The sequence below is a fragment of the Lactuca sativa genome, chromosome 5, assembly GCF_002870075.4.
Source record: "Lactuca sativa cultivar Salinas chromosome 5, Lsat_Salinas_v11, whole genome shotgun sequence".
Classification (NCBI taxonomy): Eukaryota; Viridiplantae; Streptophyta; class Magnoliopsida; order Asterales; family Asteraceae; genus Lactuca; species Lactuca sativa.
Window position 1 is genome coordinate 213,521,089 of NC_056627.2, and position 10,503 is coordinate 213,531,591.

General features: G+C 37.0%; 1 pseudogene; it reads left to right on the forward strand.

The window, feature by feature from the left end:
* Positions 1–7,463: 7,463 nt before the first annotated feature.
* Positions 7,464–10,021, forward strand: LOC111913832 (protein transport Sec1a-like; annotated as a pseudogene).
* The last annotated feature ends 482 nt before the right edge of the window (positions 10,022–10,503 follow it).

Below are 10,503 nucleotides of genomic sequence, written 5' to 3' on the forward strand. Positions count from 1 at the left end.
AAGGAACTCAACAAACTGACGGTCAAAAATCGTTACCCTCTGCCTCGCATCGACGATTTATTCGACCAACTCCAAGGGGCAAATTATTTTTCCAAAATTGATCTGAGATCCGGATATCACCAGTTACGAGTGCTAGAGGAAGATGTTCCGAAGACAGCCTTCTGGACTCGTTACGGACACTACGAGTTTGTGGTGATGCCATTCGGACTGACCAATGCCCCCGCAGTCTTCATGGATCTGATGAATCGAGTATGCCGACCTTACCTGGATCAGTTCGTAATTGTTTTCATCGATGACATTCTGATCTACTCCCGGAGTAAGGAAGAGCATGGCGATCACCTACGACAAGTTTTAAGAACTTTACGAACGGAGAAGCTCTATGTGAAGTTCTTGAAATGTGAATTTTGGATCCGAAGAGTCGAATTCTTAGGACATGTGGTAAGCGAAGAGGGGATCCACGTGGATCCATCCAAAATTAAGGCTATTGAGAACTGGTCAGCACCAAAGAGGCCTACAAAAATTCGTCAATTTCTAGGTCTTGCTGGCTACTACCGCAAATTCATACAGGACTTCTCCAGTATTGCGAAACCTCTTACAGCACTGACCCAGAAGGGTGTGGCCTTCGACTGGGAAGAGAAACAGGAGAGAGCATTTCAAACGCTCAAGCGAGCCTTGTGCACCGCACCAATACTATCCCTACCCGAAGGGATAGAAGACTTCGTGGTCTATTGCGATGCGTCAAACCAAGGGCTCGGTTGTGTCCTGATGCAACGGGGTAAGTTCATCGCCTACACCTCGAGACAGCTGAAGACACACGAAGTCAACTACACCACACATGATCTTGAGTTGGGGGCAGTTGTGTTTGCCCTAAAGATCTGGAGACATTACTTGTATGGCACAAAAAGCACTATTTTTACTGACCACAAGAGTTTACAACACATATTCGATCAAAAGGAGCTCAACATGCGTCAACGACAGTGGGTCGAGCTACTCAATGACTACGAATGCGACATTCATTATCATCCGGGTAAAGCCAACATAGTAGCGGACGCCCTAAGTTGGAAGGAATATTCTGGTCGAAGAGTCAAGTCGTTGACAATGACTATCCATTCGCACTTGTCTAAACAAATTCAGGCGGATCAACTCGAAGCTATGAAACCTGAACATGTAGTGAGTGAATCCCTCATAGGAATGGATAAGAACTTAGAAGCCAAGGGTGATGGAGCCCTATTTTTTATGGACCAGATATGGACCCCGAAACACGGTGGTTTCCGAGACTTGGTCATGACCGAGGCGCACAACACTCGGTATTCCGTCCACCCAGGTTCAGATAAGATGTATCTGGATCTTAAAAAGCTATACTGGTGGCTTAATATGAAAGCAGAGATTACTACCTTCGTAAGTAAATGCCTTACTTGCGCAAAAGGTCAAGGTCGAGTACCAGAAACCCTCTGGTTTACTGCAACAACCAGAGATCCCAGAATGGAAGTGGGAGTGGATCACTATGGATTTCATAACCAAGTTGCCCAAGACAAGGGGTGGACTTGATACCATATGGGTCATCGTCAATAGATTGACCAAGTCTGCACACTTCCTACCTATCAATGAAACCGATAAGATGGAGAAACTTACGAGAACATACATTAGGGAAATCGTGTGACTACATGGTGTTCTTATATCCATTATCTCCGATAGAGATAGTAGGTTCACCTCAAGATTCTGGCAATCATTGCAACATTCCCTAGGAACAAGGCTAGATATGAGCACAACCTACCATCCTCAGACCGACGGGAAAAGTGAGAGGACCATCCAAACACTGGAAGATATGCTGAGAGCCTGTGTGTTTGACTTTGGAAAGGCATGGGATACTCACTTAGCTCTTGTCGAATTTTCCTAAAACAACAGTTATCACACGAGCATCAAGGCTGCCTCATTTGGAGCCCTCTATGGCTGGAAGTGCAGATCCCCTCTGTGCTGGACTGAAGTGGGTGACACCCAGTTAGCAAAGGGGCAAGTTTCTGACAGTACACTCACAGGCCCTAAAATCATTCGGGAAACGACGGAGAAGATCGTTCAGATCCGTGAACGATTGAAAGCCTCCAGAGACCGACAGAAAAGCTACGCCAATAAACGTAGAAAACCGTTGGAATTCCAGGTGGGCGACCACGTTTTATTGAAGGTCTCACCCTGGAAGGGCTTGATACGCTTCGGAAAGCGTGGAAAGCTAAATCGAAGGTACATTGGGCCTTTCGAGATTCTCGCAAGAATCGGCCCAGTGGCTTAAAAACTCAATCTACCGAGCGAACTTCGTAACGTACATTCTACCTTCCATGTTTCCAACTTGAAAAAGTGTCTATCTGACGAGAATCTTGTAATCCCATTCGACGAGATCGAGATCAACGAGAGCCTCAACTTCGTGGAAGAACCTATAGAGGTCATGGACTGCGAAGTCAAACAGACGAAACAAAGCCGCATCCCGATTGTGAAGGTTCGCTGGAACGCCAAGCGAGGACCGGAATTTACATGGGAGCGAGAGGATCAGATGAAACTGAAATATCCTCATCTTTTTACTTAGTTATTTGTAATAATCTAGTAACTTCAACTCAAATTTCGGGACGAAATTCCCTCTAACGAGGGGATGATGTGACAACCCGAAAAACTTCTCGCATGCACTCTTCAAATCTTTCCAATATTAGACTTATTTTACTATATAGTAGTACCCTTTAGAGTCTAATGAAGCGTTCTAAATGTGATATAATCAAGGTAGGAGTGTTAAAAAGGGTTAACTCGAAGTGTAGGAATCAAAACCGGGCCAAACACTCCAACACATGCAGTGTGCGGCCACACACTCTTGTTTGCGGCCTCACACCCTTCCCAACCGCACTCTCCACCTATATATACCACACTTAAATCATTTTTGAACATTTCCTTCACTTCTTCAAGCATAGAACACGAAATCCTCTCAAGTATCATCCATTCACCTTAAAGATCTTCATCAAAGGTACCAAGAACACCAAGAACACCATCTAGCCGCACACATGGCAGCACACACCATCTGGCAGCACACATGGGCGCACACATGTGCTGGAAGCACACTAGGCCGCACACCTGGCCGCACACACTCATATAGTGTGTATTTTGGCCATACACCCTCTTGTATAGCCTTATAAACCCTCATACAATCATATATAATTATAACACTTCATTATAAGTGTTTAATAGTCCCTAAGGTGATCCCAATATCATGAATTAGTTGTTCATAGCACTAATTAAATCCACATATGTGCCAATATATGCTAAATAGGATTCGCGCGTGTACTCAAGTCACCACTTGACACCTAGCGTCTAATCCAACATAGTCAGCAGAACCACTCACTACATGTGAGTTCATACCCCTTTAATTAACCTTTGAAATACTTTTGAATGTTTTAAATGCTTTTATGGGGAGGGGGGATACAAGTTGAATACTTATAGTTATTACATCAATCACATGTGATTAATAACTATAAAACCAATGATTTCATCACTATTTCAAGCTGTTTATCAAACTGTTTACTTCAAAATGTTTTACAAACTCTTTTACTTACCAAATACTTTTATTTAAACTTTATTATACTTCTTATAAATTGCATGTCCATATATGTATAGATATATAAGAAATGTTTAAAAGACTTAGGAAGGCCGTCCGCCTTATTTCATTTTCCTTGATTTGGATGTGGTCTGGTGGGATGTCGGGTAGCCGTCAGAGGGTCGTTTCAATATTAATTATATATCATATATGCATATATAGACATAAAAGTACTCCCATATTCATGCGTATTAGTTACATCATTAGTAAGTTACCATCGGGGTAACACAGGATCATACTACTACAATATCTAGCTCAATGAGTCAATTCATTCATGAGTTAATACTTATTTCTATGAGAACATATACATTACATTACTATGAGTACATATACAACTATACTAGAAAGGGAACATATACAACTATACTAGAAAGGAAACATATACAACTATACTAGAAAGAGAACATATACAACTATACTAGAAAGGGAACATATACAACTATACTAGAAAGAGAACATATACACCTATACTAGGAAGAGAACATATACAACGATACTAGAACAAGTTACATTACATTACATATACACGAATACGTTAACAATTATGATCCACTGTATCGGAGCATGCCTTAAATGTCATGGCCTGAGTTGTAGCCAAAATTCTCTTGGAGGGAGAGCGTGAGATTGTGTATAGATCTATACTGGATTGACTATCCTACACGTTGCTACTAGCTACAGCCAGACCTGCAGGTCTGCGGGTGCCAAACGTCATACGTTTTTACGACTTACATTTGTCGTTGTTACTCAGTCGATAGTATGGTACAATTAATCACATGATACCTTAATATAAATCCGGTTTAAGGTAGTTAGTACAACATTAGTTCCTATAATACAACACTATAGTACTACATTAATTTACCCATTACATACATTTAGTGATTACTTCACTTAAACATTAATGTACAAACTATATTTTGTTAATGATAGTTACACTTGGGAAATTACACACTTTTACAACAAACGAACATACAAAACAGTTAAGCCTTGGTAGAAGGCTACTTTAATAGAAAATATAGGGTTTTCTAAGAGATTCAAACTTGTACAAACACTTACAAACATTTACATACATTTTACAAACTTACACTTGAGACATGTTCAAACGTTTTGATAACAAACACCAACACTAAAATACTTATGAACTCACCAGATTAATGATGATACTCGCTTTCAAAATAATTTGTATTCTCAGGTCATCAGTAGACAGGTATCGAGACCAACTTTTGAGAAGATGGAGCGCATTCAGGACTCATCTCTTTATTTTGACTTACATTATTTTTGGTGTCTATAACTGTACAGAACACACTTGTATTAAAATTATATATTTAATGCAATGGATGATGTTGTTTTTGTTTACTGTTACTGTGTTGTGATACATTACATGACGTCCTCCGCCCCAGAACGTTTCCGCTGTTCTCGGGTTTGGGGTGTGAAATATTCCCTTCTCAGGATAACCTGTTCATGTTATAAATATTGACAATATTCTTGGGTAACACCATAAATTCGACTAGTAACATGTTAATGTTATATATGTTGGGTTTTGTATACTACAACATCCTATGGTGCCCATACAACCCTAAATGCTTTGGTTCTATGTTTTCTCTAATTATACATGCAATATTGTTTCCAAAGCATAAAGCCTACAACTAGCATAAAATTGAAATAAACAGCATAAAAATGAGTTATAGAATAACCTTTTGTTGTAGCTTGTACTTTTGGCCTTTAAGAACTTAGCACCTCAAATGTGATGCCTTAAATGGTTCACAAACACTATGAACAAATGGAGTACTTTTGAGAGAGAATATGGAGCACTAAAATCCGGCTATGCTTCTCCAAGAATGCATGTTCAAAAATTTTAGGCTAAAGGGGTGTCATATATATAGTGTAGGAATCTAAGAGTCATGGGTAAACCCTAATCCATACACTTGGGTTATGATCCTTGTTTCATGTGGGATAACTATGTGTGGATACTTACATAAACTTAGCCCATCATGGATTAATAGCGCAAACTATATATATATATATATATATATATATATATATATATATATATATATATATATATATATGTGTGTGTGTGTGTGTGTGTGTGTGTGTGTGTGATTTAGTCTTAATTTCCCAAAGATATACAGGTGAATAAGGAATTAGTATTAGATGAAGGTTCTCATTCATCACGCAATACAACTTGCATGATTCCAAGTTTCTATCCAACAGAAACTTGGACGATGAGAATCTTTCCTTATTTGGTAAATTATGACACTACCATAAACGAAAGAATCAAATCCATTTTCCAATATTGCTATCAATGGAAATATATAAGCAACGATTTTCACAAATGCCATTGTAAGGAAACTTAAAATAAGATAAATTTCAAAAATTTTCTTTATTTATAAAAATTGTGGAAAACTTATCCTTACAATGCAAATACATATATGAAAACTATGTTGTTATATTCTTAAGCAATCTATCATAACTCTTAAGCAGTAGCTGAAAATTTTGATCGTCAAACCATGCGATCGAAATCCATTTCTTCACAATCAGAGTCAGCCTACTCATCCTTTAGTTTCCTTTCATTTCTTCAATTCTTCAAAACATCAAAATGTAATTACATTAAATCATGTGTTAAGAATATCCAATTAGGAACTTAATAGATTTAGATAGTGGATTTTACCTGGAGCGGAATCAAACATTTTGACTTTACCATCCTTGCGATCTTTCAGCTAACACTACTAGAAACATAGCCTTTTACGATGTGCAATTAATGACACACACTGATAGAGGACGCACATTTGTGTGTGCCCTAAAATTTAATGTTAGTTTTCCAAAATTTGAAGGATAGATAACACGCATTTTTGCGTACCATAAAAATAGTGTCAGAAAACAAAATACGGAGGGCACCTACAAAAAAATGTGTGTCGTGTAACTATGTCGCTTTATAAATTTTTTAAGGAAACACGCGTTTTAGGGGGAAAATAAAATCCAAAAAATTAACACCCCGCCTGTTCATCCCAAAAATTCCGTGCCTCTTCGAATTAGGGCATTCGTCTTCATCCACAGCTTCCTCAATTCCTCGATCCATCACCTCCACAAAAAACCTAATTCTCGGTTCCAACAAGTTCTTACACTCTTAATTCGATCCTGATTTGAGGATTTAGGGTTCTTACCTCCCAGTTATCAATTTGAGCCGATGATTTAGGGTTCCTAAATCCGACCCTAATTTTTTCTATCTCACTCTCGTATTTCCATCTCATCCCTCTCGCCTGGTTCAAAACACGTAAGGGCAACAAGGAGTTGTTGTCTAAGACGTTACATGTGGAGGTGCATGAGAAGACGTAGGGGGAGATGGACTTTAACTCGGGCAGCGGCGGAGGTGAACGAAGCGGGGGAACATAAGCTGTTTAGATTGAACTCAAGGAGAATCCACGTTGTCGTTACCTGAAGATTTCGGAGAAGACGTCAGCGACAAGGTCCACCATAATCGTACCTTTCAATGGAATCTCTTGGTTCTTTGATATCTTCAACGACTACGTCACTTCTGATGACCAAGATATTTCTAGAAAGGAACTTCAGCTTGATAGCAAGGCAATTTATTATATTACACATTACACATACTATACATACACTTTCATATTTATTACTTTGCAAAATGTGGATTGACTTTCCTAGTTTCTTCAACAATTATCATAGATTTTTCTTTCAAATAACCTTAATATCTGTCCAATTACCTTTCTGATTAAGGTTCTTTCTTCAAGTGTTTTACTTTGACATTGGGGAAAACAGTAGGGGTCGGTTTCTCAAGGTATGCAATTGTGTAATTATGGTTTCAGTATGCTTAAAAATGTGGAAGCTTGTAGCTTTTTCTGTTTGTGCCTGTATAATCATGTAGGAATCACTTGTGTGTACTTGTATTGCAATATGAATATACCTAAAGAGAATGCAATAATGTTTGTTCAGATTGCTAATCTACACTAGGGGTATATTTGTCCGAAAAAGATCCTATTTTGATGCCATCACAAGATTCACGGCTGTCTGTGGGTACTATTAGACGTGAGGTTGGGAGTAAAGTAGTTGTAGTTGAACAGATTGAAGAGACCCCTCTTGTGATCAAATCGACTTCTTGTGAGAACTTTTTTTTTAAAAATTTATTTAACCACCATTTTCTTATCATCTTGTTTTGTATTTGAAATTATTTTTTATTTAATGTAAATTAATTGTATTTATGAATGGTTAAACATGACAGCTGGTTCTGAGCAAAGGAAGGTGGGACCCAGTGAGCTTCAGGGAGTGGGGAAGAATGTGGTTTCAGAGTCATCTTCATGACCAGGATCATCTTCTCATGTCTCGTTTTCCATTTCGAGGCCTTTATCAAATTATAATAATAGGATCCAACCTGTAATCTTTAATTTAATTTTTTAGTAGAATTAGGAACTAACTCTGTTCTTTTTACTTGTAGATTGCTCATGTTATTCATGAATGGACATATGATGCAATGTGCCATGATTTACTTGAAATGGAGGGAAATAAATATGTTCACGTGGTTAGTGTAGTGTACATTGTTTATTATTATAAAATATTGTTAGTGAAATTTTTTATATTATTTTTGTATTATACGTCAAGTAATTATACTGCTTAGGTTCCAAGCAAAACAGGTGATGGTTATGAAAGGAAAGAGGTCCTTTTAGAGGATCATGATCCAGTATGGCTGAAGCTCTGACATTCCCATATAGCAGATGTATGCCTTTTTTAGATTTTTTTATTTATTTGGTTTGGTTTTTAATAAAATATATAATTATATAGCTTTTGATCAATGGTTCATTGTCAGGCTAGTGAACGCTTGCATGACAAGATGAAAAATTTTATGTCCAGAAATAAAGCTGCTCAGATGCATGGCCGGTCTGTTTGTTTGTTTTTTCTAGTATGAATGAGACCAAATGACCATTTTACCCTTTCAATTCAACAAACATTTGTAATATTCATGAAATTTAACATGAATGTTATGAGACTAAATGACCATGTAAATTGTGTATAAATAAGGTCTATTTTTTTCTTTCTAGAATGAATAAAGTGTCTGAATGAGACTAATTGACCATTTTACCCATGTAATTCAACAAACATTCATAATTGTTTTTGTAGAGATGGTGGGGAGATGTCCACTCGTGACTTGCAAAAGATGGTTCAAGCATTGCCACAATATAATGAACAAATGGACAAACTATCCCTCCATGTTGATGTAAGTGTCTAGGGTATTTGTTTGTTTGTTTTTTTTAAATAAATAAATAAATAAATCCAGGGTTATGTTGATATAATGGTCAACTATGTCTGATATTAGTTTGACTGAAACAACTTGCTGGAAAGATTAATGGTATTATCAGGGAGATGGGGCTTAAAGACATGGGGCAATTAGAGCAAGACCTTGTCTTTGGAGATGCAGGAACAAAAGATATCATTAAGTTTCTCAAAGAAGAAGTGAGCAAACAGCAGGAATTAATAATTTATTATATGCATTCCACATGTCATGTCCATAATTGTAATGTTGTATGCTGTTGCTTAATGCAGGATGCAACAGATGAACAAAAGATCCGATTATTAATGATATATGTAGCAACTCATCCCGAGAAATTTGAGACTGATAAACTTGCAAAGACATTGGAGGTGAGGATCTTTTTTTTCTTTCTATTACAGCATTGTATTTTTGTTATCAAGGCATTGTAGTTTGTAAAATATACCCAATAACATCATTTTTTTAATATTTAGTTAGCAGATTTGCTTCCTGAACATATGAAGGCAATTTACTATATGAGATTTCTGGAGTCAACACCAGATAGTATGAACAACTCAAACAGTGGCTTCCCACTAAAATTTGACAAGCTGTAATTATACTTGTTGATTATAATCATAGCATCCTACTTTCATGTTTGACCATGTTTGACCAGTCAATCTGTTTCTCTTCAGAAGAGGCGTGGTCTTAGAAAAGATCATCCTGGCGAAGAAGCGGCTTGGCAGTTATCACGCTTTATCTATCTAGAATAAAAAAACCTGATCTATGGATCTAATCTAAAAGCTCAGGTTCAAGATAAAAATGGTATCCAAGTAGAACATGAAGAAGAAATAAAATTTCAGAAAGATTTGAATAATAATTTGAGTATATAATTGAATAAAACTCAAGAATCAAATCGTGAGTTAGTTTCTATCCTCCAGGAACTGGACGAACAAATAGAAAAACAGAAATTGGAGATAAATAGTCTCGAGGAATCAGAACAATCAGTAGTTGATGAAGACAATGTAGAGGATCATACAGGGGTAGAAGTGTCAAGAATCACAACAAAAGACAACTTTAGACTTGAGCTTGAACTGCAGAAATTTCAGGAATCACAAGAAAAGTTGAAAATTCCATGAGAGGTATGATTATAAAACAGAGAAATTAACTTTTAACTTTTAACTATTAATCTTAATTCTTAAATCTTAATCTCTTAATTAAGGTTATTATCTAATTTTTTTTAGCTGGTCTGTCTTCACCCTGTTCATAATTATGCTATTATTGCATATGACCCTTCTGCCCTTGGAGCCACTAGTGCCTTAGTTGTACGAGCTGTTGTACTTCTTCTTTGTAGGAAAATTTACATAATCTTATTGGTGGCCATTTTTCCAATGAAAAATGATCGTAACACTTATGGAGAATTGTGTGTAAACTTGTATGAGTTATGATCGTAGCACTTATGGAGAGTACTGTTTATATATCTTTCACATCACACATCTCTCTGAACACAGTATAATCTATTTTTGTATCTTTTTTCCTCTACTCCTAAATCTTGCACAATTAATGAAAAACCCTATCTTTATATTTTTAAAATTCAAATCTTTTGATTTCCTTTTCTTGA